The sequence below is a fragment of the Pseudorca crassidens genome, chromosome 3 (assembly GCF_039906515.1).
Source record: "Pseudorca crassidens isolate mPseCra1 chromosome 3, mPseCra1.hap1, whole genome shotgun sequence".
In the NCBI taxonomy this organism is placed as follows: Eukaryota; Metazoa; Chordata; class Mammalia; order Artiodactyla; family Delphinidae; genus Pseudorca; species Pseudorca crassidens.
Window position 1 is genome coordinate 84,126,663 of NC_090298.1, and position 20,270 is coordinate 84,146,932.

The following is a 20,270-nucleotide window of genomic DNA, read 5'->3' on the forward strand; positions in this document are numbered from 1 at the left end:
TCTCTGCTGTTCTGCAGCAGGCAACACTGGAGGAGAGAGGCCCAGAGGCCACTCCCTTCTTTCTCACAGCCTCAAAGGCTGCATGCTACACCTGGGCAGGCGAAAGAGTTCTGCAGTATACCTTTGTCTTCTCTTCACACGCTGGGGTCCCGGGAGAAGCGGGGGGCAGGGGACCACCAGCTCCTCTCAGGGCCACACCCCAAGCCTGCCTTCCCCACCCCACTGAGGAATGTGTGCACGAGCTGTAAGGAAGAGACAGCAGCTGTGAGGGGCTCCGATCAGACCCCTGGCCCATCTCTGGCAGGCAGTGCTTAAAAAATAAAATAGAAACAAAGCCCAGTGCAGGACCCTGGCTGAGAGGAATGAGAACAGCTAGATCACCAGGCCGGAGAAGATACAAAGCATAGCAGGGAAAGAGAGAAACAAAAAACATCCAGGTTCTGGATTGCATTTTAGTACCATGGCAATGAAGGTCCTGCCGCCTCCCCACCCACAGGATGTGACAGGGATCCTTTCATCAGGAGAAAAAATGAGGTGTAAGGGCTCTGCGCCTTTTCAAGCTTTCCTTCAATCAAGCCAGGGAAGCAGGGAAGTAAGGGCGCCAAAAGTTGAAGACCAGCGCTGCGACTAATGTGCAACAGATGGGGGGGGTGTACAGCCAGAGTCCAGGCTTCCAGGACAGTCCAGACATCAAATATTCTGCTCTGTCAGACCACATATCCCAATTTTTAGCAAAAATATTGTCATTAGGGAAAAAGCACAAGAGAGTCTGAGAAAGGACCAGTGACTTTGGTATGAGAGAGATATGTCCTGACAGCATCTCTTACCTACTGTCTTGAAGCCCCAAATCACCAAGCCACGTGGCCATAGCCACATACTCTCCTGCTTCTTCAAGCTATTTGGTTCTCTGAGGGGGGAGGAGTTGGGTAGGTCTTGGAGGAGGCAAGGGGAAGGTAAGAAAAGGGGAAAATCTCCATTTATTCCCTAAAGCTGTTTCCCAGCACCCATGAAAGGGCTACTGCAGAGATGGGAAGAGACCCCCAACTCCTCTGGCCAGAAACCTTTAATACTGGACTCCAAAAACTAAGGCTGGGGCTGGGGGGCTAGATAGGAGTGTTAGGCACAGGTGTTGGGGGCATCCATCATCTGTAGAGGGGCACCCCTGTCCTTCAGGTCTTCCTCCAGCCTCTTTTCTGTTGCAGCCATACCCCTAGGCCTCCAGAGACAGCCACCAAAAATTGCTCTGCTTGGCAGGGCTTTGGTTTGCTGGACCTCTGTAGATCTCAACACGGAAGTTTCCAGAAAAGTGAGCAATCCAGGCTCTTCTGCCTGCCCGTCTCAGTTCCTTTTCTGCCCCCAGGAGCCATTGTGTTTCTGCCCCATGGGGATGGGAAGCCAGTGGAAACAAGGACCAAGAGCCAGACAGAAAACAACCACTCTGGAAGAGCAGGGAGGAACGTATGCACTTCCTGGGTACCTCGGCAGCATCACCCATCGTTAGCAGCCACCAGCTGCCCCATGCGTTTGCGGATGTAGACAGACTGGATCTCCTTGGTCTTGAGGCAGAGATCGCAGGCCCAGACAGCAGAGGCCTCAGTGGTCAGCAACCCATAGGCGCTCTCAGTCATGCCCGTGCACTCGCGGTGGAACCACTTCTGGCAGGAAGCCTCACACAGAATGGCATCTTGGTCGTCGTTCACCTCACTCCGACAGGCACCACATGGATACACCAGGCCTGGGGGAGGCTGGGGCCCTGAGCTCGCACTTGTCTTGCCAGGGGGTGGCAGGCTATTGGCATCCGGGGTGCGCCAACCCCGCCCACTGCTGTTTGGGGGAAAACTGGGCTGATTTCCATTAACGGCGGCAGCTGGGGAGCCTGAGTGGGGCTCCTGGCGAAAAGCAGTGGGAGCAGGTGCATTTAAGGGCTTCCCCCCCATCCTCACCACCAGGGCCAGGAAAGCCAGGGCCAGGACCAGGGAAGGGACCTGTGTTGGGGGCGCAAGCTGGGGAGTACCTGACCAGGTCTCTGGAGAGGAGAAGGGCCAAAAGGTGCCCCTAGCTAGGCAAAGCGTTGGGGGGGAGAAGGGGGGCCCAGCTCCCCTCTGGAGGCTGTCCCATGGTGGGTGAGATTGTGCAGCCAAATCCCCCCACGGGGCCTGGCATCATCTGCCCACCAGGCGGGCTGAAGTTTGACCCAGAGGCTGGTTGAAGGGCTGGCTGGGAGAGTTCATGTTGCCTGGGGGAGGGTAGCCGGGGCCCTGGGGGGGCATGTTGAAAGCAGGGCCCATGGGGTTGGGAGGGAAAGGGAGCGCTGTTGAGGAAGAAGCTGGGGGCCTCCTCTACCCCCAGTGTCACAGCCTGGGGGTACCTGGCCTGCCATGCACCCCTGTACACGGAAGCCCCCAAAGGGGACAGGACTGCCCAGGAATGGAGGGGCTGCGCCCCCCACCTTAGGGGCTCCGAAGTCATCCTCAGAAGGGTCGGATGCAACCAGGTGATCCACCATGGGAGTCGGGGGTGACGCAAACTCCGTCATGCTGGGTGGTGCAGGGGCCGGTGCGGGGCCGCCACCTCCCTCCAGCTTGTCCGGTGGGGGCGGCGCCGAGGTGGCCATGGAGTGGGGGACCGGAGCCAGCGGCGGCGGGGACGGACGCGCCCTGGGGTTGCACCCTGGCCCGGAAGAGGAGACGGGCGGCGCAGGCCCCTGCGCGGCAGCAAGCCGAGGTGTGGCGAGGCGGGGGCGGCGAGCCCCAGCGCCAACTGCGCGCTCGCCCTGCCTCGCCGCCCGACCAACCTCGCGGCCCACAGAAATGTATGTTAAGGCAGAATTATGCTCATCCCTTCTTAGACTTATAAATATTGAAACTTTTTTGTTTTTCTCTTTTGGTGAGAAATAGAAGAGGCAATAAAGCTGAATGCCCTGTACTTTAGTTCCCATTCCTTAGGATATTTTATTTCTGGAAAAAAAATTGAACTTACTGCCCTCAAATGCATTAATTGCCTGAATACACTGTAAAATCCTTTATTTTTATAGCTGGTTATATTTAAATTCTGGTATATAGGAAAGAGTAAAAAGGAACAAGGTAGTGGTTTAAATTTTGAGAAGTCTGGAAATATTTTGAGTAAATATGTAAGTGGAAAGAGCTGTAGAGAAAGATCAATTCAGCTAACATTTACTGAACACATATTACAATGCCTTCTATGTGCCAGGCACTGGGTTAGTCACTTTATGGGTATCTTTTAGTTTCTCAACAATCCTGCAAGGTGTTTATCCCTCATTTACATATAAGGAAACTGCAAAATTAAGTGATTGAGCCTAGCATTAAAACACAGTTTTCCATAATGATGTTTTGGACTCCAAAAGCATCATGTTGCTTCAGCGCCTACTATTTTTCAGGTACTGGGCATGTAAAAATGAATCAAGGGAATTCCTTGGTGGTCCAGCGGTTGGCACTCCGTGCTTTCCCTGCCGAGGGCCTGGGTTCAGTTCCTGGTTGGGGAACTAGGATCCCACAGGCTGCAAGGTGTGGCCAAAAAAAAAAGAAAAAAAATGAATCAAGTCAGTTCCTGCCTTCAAGGAATTCATATGGTGGTCAGTTGGGAGAGAGAGCCATTCAAACAAATATTTTATACTACCATATGATAAATCCCAGTGTATAATGATGTTCTACAGTAAGAGAGGGAATTATTTCTTATTTATTTATTTTATTGAAGTATAGTACAGCAAAGTGATTCAGTTACATATGTATATTCTTTTTCATATTCTTTTCTATTATAGGTTATTATAAGATATTGAATATAGTTCCCTGTGCTATACAGTAGGACCTTGTTGTTTATCTATTTTGTATATAGTTTTTATCTGTGAATTCCAAACTCCTAATTTATCTCTCCCCTCCTTTTCCCCTTTGGTAACCATAAGTTTGTTTTCTATGTCTGTGCATCTATTTCTGTTTTGTAAATAAGTTCATTAGTATCATATTTTAGATTCCACATATAAGCGATACCGTATGATATTTGTCATTCTCTCTCTGACTTAACTTCACTTGGTGTGCTAATCTCTAGGTCCATCCATGTTGCTGTAAGTGGCATTGTTTCATTCTTTTTTTGTGGCTGATATATTCCATTGTATATATGTACCACATCTTCTTTATTCATTCATCTGTTGATGCACATTTAGGTTGCTTTCATGTCTTGGCTGTTGTAAATATTGCTGCTATGAACATTAGGGTGTGTGTATCTTTTCGAATTAGAATTTTAAGAGAGGGAATTATTTCTGATAAAGGGAGCTAAATGTGTAATCACTGAAATGTGAAAAGGTATAAGGCTGAAGAAGAGTAGTGTTCTGTGGCTGATTTTGAAGGGCCTGAAATTTTATGTTAAGTAGTTTAGGACATCTGGGTTACTCTGCTTTCAAACAACACTTATTATTGGTTTCCTTAATGGTTGTTGATGCTAGTGGACTTAATTGTTTTATATCTTTGAATATACAATTAAATTATCAGACTTTTGTAGGACAGGATACATTTGAACACAAGTATTTGCAATACCCATTAACAAAGTATATTGTTTTTTAATTTTTAATTTAAAAAAATTTTTAAATAATAAATATATTTATTTATTTTTGGCTGCGTTAGGTCTTCATTGCTGTGTACGGGCTTTCTCTTGTTGCGGCGAGCGGGGGCTACTCTTCATTGCAGTGTGCGGGCTTCTCGTTGCAGTGGCTTCTTGTTGCGGAGCACGGGCTCTAGGTGTGCGGGCTTCAGTAGTTGTGGCACTCAGGCTCAGTAGTTGTGGCACACGGGCTTAGTTGCTCCGCGGCATGTGGGATCTTCCCGGAGCAGGGCTCGAATCCCTGTCCCCTGCACTGGCAGGCGGATTCTTAACCACTGCACCACCAGGGAAGTCCAACAAAGCATATTGTGTTTTAAAAAAGATAGACATACCTGTAAAGTAGATTCCAGTTGTCAATGACTGTCATTGTGAAAGAGTGCATACAAGAGGAGGTATTGGTAGTGTTCACTTGGCAATTTCATATTTTGTAGTATTTATGAAATATGGATAGTGTATTTTAGACAACATACATGGTTTCTTTGTCAGAGAGATGATGTGGGTTTTTAGATTCTTTGAAAGTATATTTGTAGATAAAGGATATTTTTACAACTGGCAATAACTTTAATGTTCTGAACTATATATTTGCTGTCAGCACATCTGATACAGTGATTGAATTACATAGGAAACCTACAGATTGATATCTTGCAGGCATTGGTGATCTTTGTAAGTGCTATTATTTACTGTGAGAGATAAGTGCATTTTTCAGATGGACCACCCAATATTTTATTTTTAAACTTCATTTGTAATTTGGGAATTGATAGAAGCTTTAAATATTTGGAGCATCATCCTATATGATATCTGACTTTAGCTTGGTGAAATTGTATTTTCTGTCCCCTCAACTGTTATTCAGTTATGGGATTTCTTGCACTTTGGGTTAGTACTCGTCTGTGCCCTTAATAACAGTAGTTGTATTTTGAAACCAAAATTATTGATTTATAGATACATGTATAGGTTCTGATGTATTTTTCTGACAAAAATATGAAGGTATTATAAGTTAGGAATTTAAAGCCTATAGTACTCAAGTTATACTTCAAGTTGAAAGTATCTTAAAATGTGTAGCTGTCGCCCTGGAAAGAAAAAAAAATATGGTAATGCAACAGTTCTTCTCATAAACACTTTAAAGAGTAGTTCCTCTGCCATATGTACAGTTTGAACAGTTGTTTCTTTTTTTTTTTTTATCACAAAGCAGGTATCCTTATCATTGGCAGCAGCATGAATTCCGAAATAAAGCTTGCCATTAAAGCTTTACACATTTTTCCTAAATGTTTTCTACACATGAAACTATAACAGAAAGAAGGAGATTTTAAGTCAGGAAAGGGACAAGCGGTCTTTGTTTTTATTATGGTTATCAAATTAAATAGAATGGTAACATTTGATCCTTAGGTTTTTTTTTTAAAGATCTCTAGGTTAAAGGAATTTTATGTTTCCAAGACAACACGAGCCAAATGAGTTATAAAGTGTAAAGTGTATATGCGTGCGTGTGTGTGTGTGTTGTGTGTGTTTATGTGTGTGTGTGTTGTGTGTGTGTTTATGTGTGTGTTATGTGTGTTTATCTTGCTATTGCAACTTCTTAATGAAGGACAGCCACATTTATGCTGTTATTTTTAGGACATTGTACTAAGTTAGAAGTCATATCCATGCTTTATATAAACAGGCCCAAACAGATTCTAAGTTGATTTCATCATGTCAGTATCAGAAAATAAGAACTGTGATACCTAATGATGGCATTACTATTGAATTGCTTTGTGCCTAGGAGGCAGAATCTTAAATTCTTATTAGCTTGTTAATATGTCAGACATAATTGGAAAGTATGGAGTGTTTCTAATTATTATCCTAGTAACCTCAACTCTGTATACTTCTGTTTTCTCAACAGTGTGAGGAAGTGTGAGCTTCAATTAATACTTGGGATTACGAAATTACAGATTTAAAGGTGGAAAGTGTGTAAATGTCATTATTCTAATAAAAATTCAAATTTACAAGATAAAGAAACCATTGAATAGCCTTGAATAAATTGCTCCCAATAAAGCAAATCCTAAAATGACCATAAGAGGGTGCAAAGGTATTGTAGAAATGAACAAACCCAGTTCCTAAAATGAGAAGCCACTGAGAGAAGTGTATCTTTGTGACCACAAAATATGTTACGTTTCAGAAGACATCCAAAGCTTCGAGAGCATTTCAATGAACATGACATGAGTTTATATTCATTTGAATATAATCTTTTCTTGATTTCCTCTGAATGAACAAGTTGTCACTATGTTGGTTCTTGAAAAGCTTAAATAGGATCAAATCAGTAAAGCAGTGTTAAAAGTGGGATGTAATTACAGTTGCTGCTGTTTAAACTGAATCTAGGGTTTTTTAAATCATAAATTACCATTTTAGACAAATCTAGATCCTAAGTTTTATACTTATCTGTAAAGATGGACTTCTGATTGGAGAGAGGTATCTGTAAAGATGGATTTCTGATTGGAGAGAGGAAATTAATTCGTAGAATAAGAGGCTTTGGAAAAATTTGAGAAAGAAAGACAAAAATGCCATTAAATGTCTTCTAAATACAAAACACAAAGTTTCTGTTTGTTAATTTGGGTCTTAGAATTATTTTGTTTTAGATGATGTAATTTCATGAAACATCTGTAGGCAGACTCTAATGAATCATTTGGTCTTTTGCACACTTTTTTCTTTTAATATTATGTATTTATTTACTTACTTATTTATTTATTTTTATGTTTGCGTCGGGTTTTAGTTGTGGCATGCGGGATCTTTGTTTAGCCATGCGGGATCTTTTTGTTGTGGCATTGGGGCTTCTCTCTAGTTGTGGTGTGTGAGTTTTCTCTTCTCTGGTTGTGGTACGCAGGCCCCAGAGCACGTGGGCCCTCTAGTTGAGGCACGTGAGCTCAGTAGTTGTGGCGCCTGGGTTTAGTTGCCCTGCAGCATGTGGGATCTCAGTTCCCCGACCAGGGATCAAACCTGCATCCCCTGCATTCAAAGGTGGATTCTTTACCACTGGACCACCAGGGAAGTCCCTGGTCCTTTGCACGTTTTAAGAAATAAACTCAACGAAACAAAACAACTTACCTAAAAGTAACTTTAAATATTAATAGATTAATTGAGACAGGAACAAGGAGGGTGCTTCTTAGAGAGAGTTGTTTTCATAAAGTTTCCTTGCATGGTCTTAGTTGGACATTTAGATGAGATCAAAATTTTTTCAAAATAATCTTTTATTTTGTGACAGCCTTAGAAGAAATTGAGAACTGTATTCCCTATTAGTTGTAAGTGAGAGGAAATAAAAATAAATGATTTGGACATTTAGTTTTAAGGCTCTATCTGAAAGAACTGCTTTAGAAGTAATCTCTTTGGTGATTTCATGTTAGCTTTTCAAAATAAAATCAACTTTTTTTAACATCTTTATTGGAGTATAATTGCTTTACAATGGTGTGTTAGTTTCTGCTTTATAACAAAGTGAATCAGTTATACATATACATATGTTCCCATATCTCTCCCTCTTGCGTCTCGCTCCCTCCCTCCCTCCCTATCCCACCCCTCTAGGTGGTCACAAACCACCGAGCTGATCTCACTGTGCTATGCGGCTACTTCCCATGAGCTATCTATTTTACCTTTGGTAGTGTATATATGTCCATGCCACTCTCTCATTTTGTCACAGCTTACCCTTGCCCCTCCCGATATCCTCAAGTTCATTCTCTAGTAGGTCTGTGTCTTTATTCCCATCTTACCCCTAGGCTCTTCATGACATTTCTTTTTTCTTAAATTCCATATATATGTGTTAGTATACGGTATTTGTCTTTCTCTGAGTTACTTCACTCTGTATGACAGACTCTAAGTCCATCCACCTCACTACAAAAAACTCAATTTCGTTTCTTTTTATGGCTGAGTAATATTCCATTGTATATATGTGCCACACCTTCTTTATCCATTCATCCGATGATAGACACTTAGGTTGCTTCCATGTCCTGGCTATTGTAAATAGAGCTGCAATGAACATTTTGGTACATGACTCTTTTTGAATTATGGTTTTCTCAGGGTATATGCTCAGTAGTGGGATTGCTGGGTCATATGGTAGTTCTATTTGTAGTTTTTTAAGGAACCTCCATACTCTTCTCCATAGTGGCTGTACCAATTCACATTCCCACCAGCAGTGCAAGAGTGTTCCCTTTTCTCCACACCCTCTCCAGCATTTATTGTTTCTAGATTTTCTGATGATGGCAGTTCGGACCAGTGTGAGATGATATCTCATTGTAGTTTTGATTTGCATTTCTCTAATGATTAATGATGTTGAGCATTCTTTCATGTGTTTGTTGGCAATCTGTATATCTTCTTTGGAGAAATGTCTATTTAGGTCTTCTGCCCATTTTTGGATTGGGTTGTTTGTTTTTTTGTTATTGAGCTGCATGAGCTGCTTGTATATTTTGGAGATTAATCCTTTGTCAATTGCTTTATTTGCAAATATTTTCTCCCATTCTGAGGGTTGTCTTTTGGTCTTCTTTATGGTTTCCTTTGCTGTGCAGAACTTTTAAGTTTCATTAGGTCCCATTTGTTTATTTTTGTTTTTATTTCCATTTCTCTAGGAGGTGGGTCAAAAAGGATTTATGTCATAGAGTGTTTTATGTGATTTATGTCATAGAGTGTTTTGCCTATGTTTTCCTCTAAGAGTTTGATAGTTTCTGGCCTTACATTTAGGTCTTTAATCCATTTTGAGCTTATTTTTGTGTATGGTGTTAGGGAGTGTTCTAATCTCATACTTTTACATGTAGCTGTCCAGTTTTCCCAGCACCACTTATTGAAGAGGCTGTCCTTTCTCCACTGTACATTCCTGCCTCCTTTATCAAAGATAAGGTGACCATATGTGCGTGGGTTTATCTCTGGGCTTTCTATCCTGTTCCATTGATCTATATTTCTGTTTTTGTGCCAGCACCATACTGTCTTGATTACTGTAGCTTTGTAGTATAGCCTGAAGTCAGGGAGCCTGATTCCTCCAGCTCCGTTTTTCGTTCTCAAGATTGCTTTGGCTATTCAGGGTCTTTTGTGTTTCCATACAAATTGTGAAATTTTTTGTTCTAATTCTGTGAAAAATGCCAGTGGTAGTTTGATAGGGATTGCATTGAATCTGTAGATTGCTTTGGGTAGTAGAGTCATTTTCATAATGTTGATTCTTCCAATCTAAGAACATGGTATATCTCTCCATCTATTTGTGTCATCTTTAATTTCTTTCATCAGTGGCTTATAATTTTCTGCTACAGGTCTTTTGTCTCCTTAGGTAAGTTTATTCCTAGATATTTTATTCTTTTTGTTGCAATGGTAAATGGGAGTGTTTTCTTGATTTCACTTTTAGATTTTTCATCATTAGTGTATAGGAATGCCAGAGATTTCTGTGCATTAATTTTGTATCCTGCTACTTTACCACATTCATTGATTAGCTCTAGTAGTTTTCTGGTAGCATCTTTAGGATACTCTATGTATAGTATCATGTTATCTGCAAACAGTGACAGCTTCAATTCTTCTTTTCCAATTTGGATTCCTTTTATTTACTTTTCTTCTCTGATTGCTGTGGCTAAAACTTCCAAAACTATGTTGAATAAGAGTGGTGAGAGTGGGCACCCTTGTCTTGTTCCTGATCTTAGTGGAAATGCTTTCAGTTTTCACCATTAAGGACGATGTTGGCTGTGGGTTTGCCATATATGGCCTTTATTATGTTGAGGAAAGTTCCCGCTATGCCTACTTTCTGCAGGGTTTTTATCATAAATGGGTGTTGAAAGCTTTCTCTTCATCTATTGAGTTGGTCATATGGTTTTTCTCCTTTAATTTGTTAATATGGTGTATCACGTTGATTGATTTGCGTATATTGAAGAATTCTTGCATTCCTGGAATAAACCCCACTTGATCATGGTGTATGATCCTTTTAATGTGCTGTTGGATTCTGTTTGCTAGTATTTTGTTGAGGATTTTTGCATCTATATTCATCAGTGATACTGGCCTGTAGTTTTCTTTTTGTGACATCTTTGTCTGATTTTGGTGTCAGGGTGATGGTGGCCTCGTAGAATGAGTTTGGGAGTGTTCCTCCCTCTGCTATATTTTGGAAGAGTTTGAGAAGGATAGGTGTTAGCTCTTCTCTAAATGTTTGATAGAATTCGCCTGTGAAGCCACCTGGTCCTGGGCTTTTGTTTGTTGGAAGATTTTTAATCACAGTTTCAATTTCAGTGCTTGTGATTGGTCTGTTCATATTTTCTATTTCTTCCTGATTCAGTCTTGGCAGGTTGTGCATATCTAAGAATGTGTCCATTTCTTCCAGGTTGTCCATTTTATTGGCATAGAGTTGCTTGTAGTAATCTCTCATGATCTTTTGTATTTCTGCAGTGTCAGTTGTTACTTCTCCTTTTTCATTTCTAATTCTATTGATTTGAGTCTTCTCCCTTTTTTTCTTGATGAGTCTGGCTAATGGTTTATCAATTTTGTTTATCTTCTCAAAGAACCAGCTTTTAGTTTTATTGATCTTTGCTATTGTTTCCTTCATTTCTTTTTCATTTTTTTCTGATCTGATTTTTATGATTTCTTTCCTTCTTCTCCCCTTGGGTTTTTTTTGTTCTTCTTTCTCTAATTGCTTTAGGTGCAAGGAGGTTAGGTTGTTTATTTGAGATGTTTCCTGTTTCTTAAGGTAGGATTGTATTGCTATAAACTTCCCTCTTAAACTGTTTTTGCTGCATCCCATAGGTTTTGGGTTTCTCCTTGGATTTATCCTGTATTGGACTCTCTGTGCTTCCTGGACTTTATTAACTATTTCCTTTCCCATATTAGGGAAGTTTTCAACTATAATCTCTTCAAATATTTTCTTAGTCCCTTTCTTTTTCTCTTCTTCTCCTGGGACCGCTATTATTCAAATGCTGGTGCGTTTAATGTTGTCCCAGAGTTCTCTGAGACTGTCCTAAGTTCTTTTCATTCTTTTTTCTTTATTCTGCTCTGCAGTAGTTATTTCCACTATTTTATCTTCCAGGTCACTTATCCATTCTTCTGCCTCAGTTATTCTGCTATTGATCCCTTCTAGAGTATTTTTAATTTCATTTATTGTGTTGTTCATCGTTGCTTGTTTCCTCTTTAGTTCTTCTAGGTCCTTGTTAGATATTTCTTGCATTTTCTCTATTCTATTTCCAAGATTTTGGATCATCTTTACTATCATTATTCTGAATTCTTTTTCAGGTTGACTGCCTATTTCCTCTTCATTTGTTAGGTCTGGTGGGTTTTTATCTTGCTCCTTCATCTGCTGTGTGTTCTTCTGTCTTCTCATTTTGCTTATCTTACTGTGTTTGGGGTCTCCTTTTTGCAGGCTGCAGGTTCGTAGTTCCCGTTGTTTTTGGTGTCTGTCCCCAGTGGCTAAGGTTGGTTCAGTTGGTTGTGTAGGATTCCTGGTGGAGGGGACTAGTGCCTGTGTTCTGGTGGATGAGGCTGGATCTTGTCTTTCTGGTGGGCAGGTCCACGTCTGGTGGTGTGTTTTGGGGTGTCTGTGGACTTATTATGATGTTAGGCAGCCTCTCTGCTAATCGTGGGTTTGTGTTCCTGTCTTGCTAGTTGTTTGGCATAGGATCTCCAGCACTGTAGCTTGCTGGTCGTTGAGTGAAGCTGGGTGTATGTGTTGAGATGGAGATCTCTGGGAGATTTTCGCTGTTTGATATTACGTGGAGCTGGGAGGGCTCTTGTGGACCAGTGTCCTGAAGTTGGCTCTCCCACCTCAGAGGCACAGCCCTGATGCCTGGCTGCAGCACCAAGAGCCTTTTATGCACATGGCTCAGAATAAAAGGGAGAAAAAGTAGAAAGAAAGAAAGAGGATAAAATAAAGTAAGATAAAATAAAATTAGTTAAATAAAAAATAATTATTAAGAAAAAAAAATTTTTTAAAGTAAAAAAAAAAAAAGAAACAAAAAACGGAAGGGCAGACCTTAGGGCAAATGGTGAAAGCAAAGCTATATAGAGAAAATCTCACACAGAAGCATACACATACACACTCACAAGAAGAGAAAAAGGGGAAAAAAAGAATATATCTTGCTCTCAAAGTCCACCTCCTCAATTTGAGATGATTCGTTGTTTATTTCGGTAATCCACTGATGCAGGGTACGTTAAGTTGATTGTGGAGATTTAATCCGCTGCTCCTGAGGCTGCTGGGAGAAATTTCCCTTTCTCTTCTTTGTTAGCACAGCTCCCGGGGTTCAGCTTTGGATTGGGCCCCGCTTCTGTGTGTAGGTCGCCGGAGGGCGTCTGTTCTTCGCTTAGACAGGACGGGGTTAAAGGGTTGCTGATTCGGGGGCTCTGGCTCACTCAGGCCATCGGGGGCGGGGGAAGGAGGGGTACGGATGCGGGGCGAGCCTGCGGCGGCAGAGGCCACTGTGTCGTTGCACCAGCCTGAGGTGTGCCGTGTGTTCTCCCGGGGAAGTTGTCCCTGGATCACGGGACCCTGGCAGTGGCGGGCTGCGCAGGCTCCCGGGCGGGGAGGTGTGGAGAGTGACCTGTGCTCGCACACAGGCTTCTTGGTGGCGGCAGCAGCAGCCTTAGCGTCTCATGCCGGTCTCTGGGGTCAGTGCTTTTAGCTGCGGCTCACGCCCGTCTCTGCAGCTTCTTTAAGCAGCGCTCTTAATCCCCTCTCCTCGCGCACCAGGAAACAAAGAGGGAAGAAAAAGAGTCTTGCCTCTTCGGCAGGTCCAGACTTTTTCCCGGACTCCCTCCCGGCTAGCCGTGGTGCACTAGCCCCTTCAGGCTGTGTTCACGCCGCCAACCCCAGTCCTCTCCCTGCGATCCTACCGAAGCCCCAGCCTCAGCTCCCAGCCCCCACCCGTCTGGCGGGAGAGCAGACAAGCCTCTCGGGCTGATGAGTGCTGGTCGGCACCGATCCTCTGTGTGGGAATCTCTCCATTTTGCCCTCCGCACCCCTGTTGTTGCGCTCTCCTCCGTGGCTCCGAAGCTTCCCCCCTCCGCCACCCTCAGTCTCCGCCCGCGAAGGGGCTTCCTAGTGTATGGAAACCTTTCCTCCTCACAGCTCCTTCCCACTGGTGTGGGTCCCATCCCTATCCTTTTGTCTCTGTTTATTCTTTTTTCTTTTGCCCTACCCAGGTACGTGGGGGGTTTCTTGCCTTTTGGGAGGTCTGAGGTCTTCTGCCAGCGTTCAGTGGGTGTTCTGTAGGAGTTGTTCCATGTGTAGATGTATTTCTGGTGTATCTGTGGGGAGGAAGGTGATCTCCGCGTCTTAACTCTTCCGCTATCTTCCCCCTCTCCCTCCGCCATCTTCCCCCTCTCCCCAAAATCAACTTTTGAAATGAAATCTCAGAGGAGATGTTGAGTCAGTGGAAATATTTTTTGTTGTAGGATGTCATTTACTAACAGATGCCCCAAAGCTCACAGAATTCCTCATTTTTTCACCATCAGAAGCTTAGAGCCACAGGAAGCCCCTAAAATTTGCCCTTTTCCTGTCTTTTCAGTGACCATCTTCCACAAGAGCTGAATTAAGGGAAAGTCTAGTGATATGGTTCTTTACATTGCTGTGTAGTTAGGAATCAGGTTCTTGGAACTTGCTCACCTAGGTAGGAATCTAGATTAGAACCCTACATATCTAATAGCAGCAATATCTCTGTTTATACCTCTGAAAATTTTCATTACAGACAAATTGTTATAAAGAATTCTTGGGGTGATAAAGTAACAATCACTGAATATCATAGATTTATGTATGAATGTCTAGAAATGATCATTGAGATTCTGGGTATAATCCAGCTCATATTCCAACCTTCTAGTTTCTAGTTGAGATGGGGAAGGTGGTAATTTAAAAGAAATAAATTAATACTGTTGCTGAACTCTAAAAACTGCATTTCAACAGTGATTGGGAAGATCTATTAAGATTTATACTAATCTCAAGAATTAACAAAGATAAATAAACCTCAACTGTATAAATAAAATAAGCCAGTAGGATTATAGACACAGGCAATTATACTTGGAATAAAAAAGAAAACAAAGATATGTTAATCCAGATTTCATACCTGAAGGAGAGAGAGGTCTGAGCATACTGTGAGGGGCAGTAACTAGTCATTTCAAAAAGATCAAAAGTATAGAGGACACAAGATTTTAGCTGTAGTGCATTTATTCAACATCCAGTTACTATGTACCAGGTGTTGGGCATCTTGTTGCTATTTTAAGACCTATCGGTTCTTAGTACTTGGAATTCTAAAGAGAACGTATTTTTCCCTTAGATTCTTTGTTTACTCAGAAGACATCAGATATCCTAGTACTTTTTTTCTTTTTTTTTGGCGGTTCGTGGGCCTCTCACTGCTGTGGCCTCTCCCGTTGCGGAGCACAGGCTCCGGACGCACAGGCTCAGCGGCCATGGCTCACGGGCCCAGTCGCTCCGCGGCATGTGGGATCCTCCCGGACCGGGGCACGAACCTGTGTCCCCTGCATTGGCAGGCGGACTCTCAACCACTGCGCCACCAGGGAAGCCCCCCTAGTACTTTTAATAAACATTCTAATCACCTTGCAGTAATTTCTGGACACTACAGGCTTGGGTATAACTCAGTTATGAAAGGCAGTTATGTCTTCTAATTTATTGTTGATATTGGGTCTTCTGTGCTTCATTACGCTAAATTGCTATTCTTCATAGTAGTCAATTAATTTTGTAGCTCAGCTGGACAGAATTGGTGCTACTTTGACATTTAATGTCAGGGTGGCAGAGAGTTTTGTTTAAAAAAGAGAAATTACCACATTGGAAATAAAGAGTGTTTAAAAGGAATTGTTCAAAGTGAGAGAGTGGCATGGACATATATATACTACCAAATGTAAAATAGATAGCTAGTGGGAAGCAGCCGCACAGGGAGGTCAACTCGGTGCTTTGTGACCACCTAGAGGGGTGGGATAGGGAGGGTGGGAGGGAGGGAGATGCAAGAGGGAAGAGATATGGGAACATATGTATATGTATAACTGATTCACTTTGTTATAAAGCAGAAACTAACACACCATTGTAAAGCAATTATACTCCAATAAAGATGTTAAAAAAAGGAATTGTTTTATCAATATATTATTGGTATAGCTAATGTTTTTTGTTTTGTTTTTATTTCTCACTCATAATGCGTTAGGGACAGCAAAGGTTTTTTAATTCATTCCTCAATGTTAGGTAAGGACTCCATGCCATCCTTCAAAGACGTTTTATATTTATCTTCTTTAAAGGTCTCAAGGGAAGGAAAATCTATATGCTACCTTGATGATGCATCTTAGTGTGTAGAAACATTCATACATTTGTACAAGAAAGAATGAAGAAAATTCCATTTTGACATAAAATTCATCATTTACAGTGGGTTACTCTGAGAATGAGGGGAGTGCACGTTTCTTTTCTTATGGAGAAGATGAGTGACCTCTCACAGCTTTAACTTTGCTCTGTGTTCTGAAATCATCTTGATCCTGTGAATGTTGAATGAAAAGAGATCAAGAATAGCTGTCAGGCAGTGTGTGTAATTTTGGGAAAATGAGAGGTTAAGGGAAACTCCTGAATATTCTCTTCTTCTTCCACTTTTTTTTATTTTAAATTCATAGCTTTCATTTTGACTTTCCTCTAGTTACATCTGTTTCTCCCAGCTCATTTTCTCACAAGCTCCTGTCAATGAACACAAGCTCAGGTCATGACAAGTCATGACATTCGGGTGCAGAAGTCTCTGAGACTCTGTGACAGAAAGGAGAAGATTAAAAAAAAAGAAAAATAGCTGACAAAGTGAATGAGGCTGGGTAGGCCTAAAATCTGAAGTGTTTATCTCAACTCTAACTTGGAAGCTGATGCCCTGGTGTCAGGATGGACAGGTAGTGGGTGAAGAGTTTCTATTTTGAAGAAGCAGCATAGAAAATATACTCCTGGCCCTGTGTGTAACATTAAGGGCCAGTTCTGTTTCATCTCAGGGATAGTCTGTGTTTCCCTGGCCACACACCATAGTTTAGAACTTTAAAGAAAACAAGAAGAAGTAACCAAAGCAGAAGTTATATTTTAATAAGATGATAATTTTGGACTGTTCTCTCCAGAGATGGTCTATTCAAAAGTTTTGTGGATGTGATGCTATTTTAATGAAAGTAGCATGAGAAATGTGTCATATTACTACATAATCAAGCTGTGATAACGTTTCCATTGGATATTGCATCAGTGTTCTGTGATCTGGTCCAATTCCAGATGAAATTTAAGATGTTGACTACAGACTATAAAGTCCAAAATTACTTGGATCTTGGTTACTTTATTCTCCCCTAATGTGATACATAATAATTTAGACTTCTGGGCATTCTTGCTAAAGGTTTTCAGACTACATTGATGAGAACTGGAGAATAAAACTTGTTTTAGATGCATGAATCCTTGCTTTGGACATTATCTTTTTTGGTGGAGGAAGGGACAGAGTGAACTTAAAAATACTGTAAACAACATCTATTGATACTGGACTTCCCTTGAGAAAGGAAGTTTTATTTCAAAATCTTAAATATTTAAATTATTTAAAATAATCGATTGCTTTTAAATCCCAAATATGGTTTTGCGTGTATAATCTTATAAACATACAAATGTACAAATCTTACATGTACACTTAAGTTAATTTCGTGTTATAAAATAATGCAATTCTGGCTTAGCGCTAGAGGTGTGTTATAGATTAAATGTTTGTGTCCCCTCAAAATTCATGTGTTGATGCCCTAGCTCTGAATATGATTGTATTTGGAGGTGGGCCCTTTGGGAAGTAATTATGTTTAGATGAGGTCATGAGGGTGGGGTCCGCATGATGGCATTAGTGTCCTATAAGAGGAAGAGAGACCAGAGCTCTTTCTCTGTCTTTGCCATGTGAGAACTCAGTGAGAAGCCAGACTTCTACAAGCCAGAAAGAGAGCTCTCACCAGGAATCAAATTTGTCAGCAACTTGATTTTTGACTTCTCAGCCTCCAGAACTTTAAGAAATAAATGTCTGTTATTTAAGCCACCCAATTTATGGTATTTTGTTATAGCAACCTGAGTTGACTAAGACAGGATGGGAATATCAAAATGATTCTAAGATGTAAAATATTACTCCATTACCTTCTTTATGCAGTGTACTGTTGAACCTTCTAGCTATGTTTAATAAATCTCTTTCTGCTTTGGACCCATCCTGTTAGCTTCAAAAAGTATCCATCCCTCAAAATCTGTACTTTGGAATTTTGCCTGTTTTCCATTACACAGCCCAAAATTTATAAGTCATTTATTGGTAAATCCCCCTCCCTTTTTACACATATTCAAATCACCACCAATTCTCATACCAATTTTTAAATATATATTGATTCTGACCTTTTAATTCATATCTACCCTAGTCCAGTCTGCCACCGTCTCTTGACTTGATGATTACAGAATTCTCCTAACTGGATCCCTACTTCCACTCTAGCTCTACTCCATTTTATTCACAGTGGTCAGCAGCATCTTTTTTTTTTTTTTTTTTAATTGATGGGTTTATTTTTTAAAGCACTTTTAGGTTTATTAAAAAATTGAGTGGAAATTACAGAGTGTTCCCATACAGTTTGCTGGCCCCAACAGTTTCCCCTATTATTGACATCCTGCTTTCTTGTGCTATACTTGTTATAATTGATGAGCCATAATTGATACATATTGTTAACTAAAATCCATAGTTCATATTAGGGTTCACTCTTTGTTTTGTACTTTCATTGGTTGTTACCAAGGTACAAAGACATGTATCCACCATTAGTGTATCATACAGAATAGTTTCACTGCCCTAAAAATCCTCTCTACTATGCTGATTTATCCCTCTCTTCCCTTACCCTCTGGCAACCACTGATCTCACATCCTTCCCTATACTAATCTGAGAATGAAAGTCTAATATTTTAACACAATGTTTTATAATTTATACTATTAATATCAGAATTAATTTGTATTTATTATAAACTCCTAGAGAGTTGGTGATTTTTTCTTTTTTTAAAAGATGAAACCATTTTGAGGATTTGAAGAAAACTAAGGACCCTCTCCTTATATTCACTGCCATCTACCCTGTCACATAAATAAAATTTCACTGGTTTATGGGCACTCTGAAGCTATGCTAAGGACTGCTGTCCTAAAGAGAGAACAATTTTTGTGTACTTGTTTGTACCACATGGAAATAAGTACTAACTACATTTCTTTCAATATTAACTAAAATTTTGTGCAAAACCTAAAAATTTACACCATCCTCCTGTCTGGGGAAAATGGTTGCAAAAAACAGAATTCACTTTTAGGACAAATTTGATGAATGTGTTTTTTCTCTAATGTGTTGGGATTTTTCTACTAGAGGTTTGAGATTTTAAGATTGCCCAAACACTCGTAGGTTGTAAAAAGTAGTTCTCATTCTGTGTTTGTGAAAGCCATTTCAATCTGTGCTGTTTCTCATTTACAGTTTTTTTTAATCTTTTTCAGTCTCACTGTTCTAATTCCTTTAACGTTTTCAGTTTTTCTTATAAATTATTTCTTCTCTGAGTATGAGATTATGTTTCTAAAAAGACTAATATTTACTACTTAGATACCTGAATTCATGGAAATAATAGGACTGTGGACCTAAGAAAACCCTTCTATGATAATGCTAATTTCTTCTCTTGCTTGCCTCTCTCCTCACCATGACCCCAACTAGCTCCACAGCAGATTGGTGAGAGGTCTACAGTTCCACTGCCCCTCCAATAGCTATGGTCCACTTTCTGGAATTTGCAAAGGAGGATGAGGGCTCCATGGACTTATGGATTTTGGCATAGCCTGCTAGTTCTGTGTGTTGCTGATGAGTCAATCCCCCCAAAAAGGCTTAAGAGAAGGAAGCCCAGGGAGCTCAGGTTCCTTGCTGGTAAGACAATTACTCTTCTATGCACCTCATCACTTCAACTACCCAAGACAGTAATCTCCCCAAAGTGCTGTATTTAGAACTGCTTACCCTTCTGGAGAAAAGCATCAGGACAAGTTACATTATGCTTTACACTCCTGTTTATCAAAGTCACCTTCAGAAGCCTCAGAATCTCAGTTCATAGGTTATCATCGGGCTTGTGCTCCATAGCCTGAAAATTCCCCTAACTTGACCACATCATTTGCTTCCACCCCATATTCTACACTCTTTCATTGTGCCCTTACCGTTTATCATCAAAATCTAAAATCCTTGGTATCTTCAACTCTCTCCTCATCATTACCTTCACTTCACTCTTTTTCTTTAACTGAATCCTGGTCATCTATGAGGATATTGATTCTCTTCTAGTGCTCTCTACTGGTGGCTATTTTTATATCTCATATTCCACACGTAATGGAGCTTGGGGATGAGATAGGTGTCCTCATTCTGTTTCATTGTCCCTTCTAGACCACTCTATCTCCTTCTTCCCTCCAAAATACAAGACCCTATGAAATACATCCCTTCTTGGTAATGTACAAACCTTCCCCCTCACTCATTGAAGATATGAGCATCCAGGTCATTTTCTTCATTCTTGGTGACTTCAGCATCCATGTGGGCGATCACACTCAACACCTCTGAGCTCCTTGACCTCACTTTCCCTGACCACACTATAATCCATGTCCTATTCTAGTCTTTGTCATTACCAATGACTTCATGGGTTCCACTCTTTGAACAGCTGTATCAGGTTTCTTTTGCTGCCATAATGATCTTAGTGGTTTAAACAAT

At 41.1% G+C, this 20,270-nt stretch overlaps 1 long non-coding RNA gene and 1 pseudogene across 1 annotated transcript in view; one reads left to right on the plus strand and one right to left on the minus strand.

Moving 5' to 3' along the window:
- Positions 1–20,270, plus strand: part of LOC137221540 (uncharacterized) — a 223,100-nt gene that overhangs the window by 19,702 nt on the left and 183,128 nt on the right. The gene's annotated exons all lie outside the window — the stretch shown is intronic.
- On the minus strand, positions 1,273–2,614 carry LOC137220757 (pygopus homolog 2-like; annotated as a pseudogene).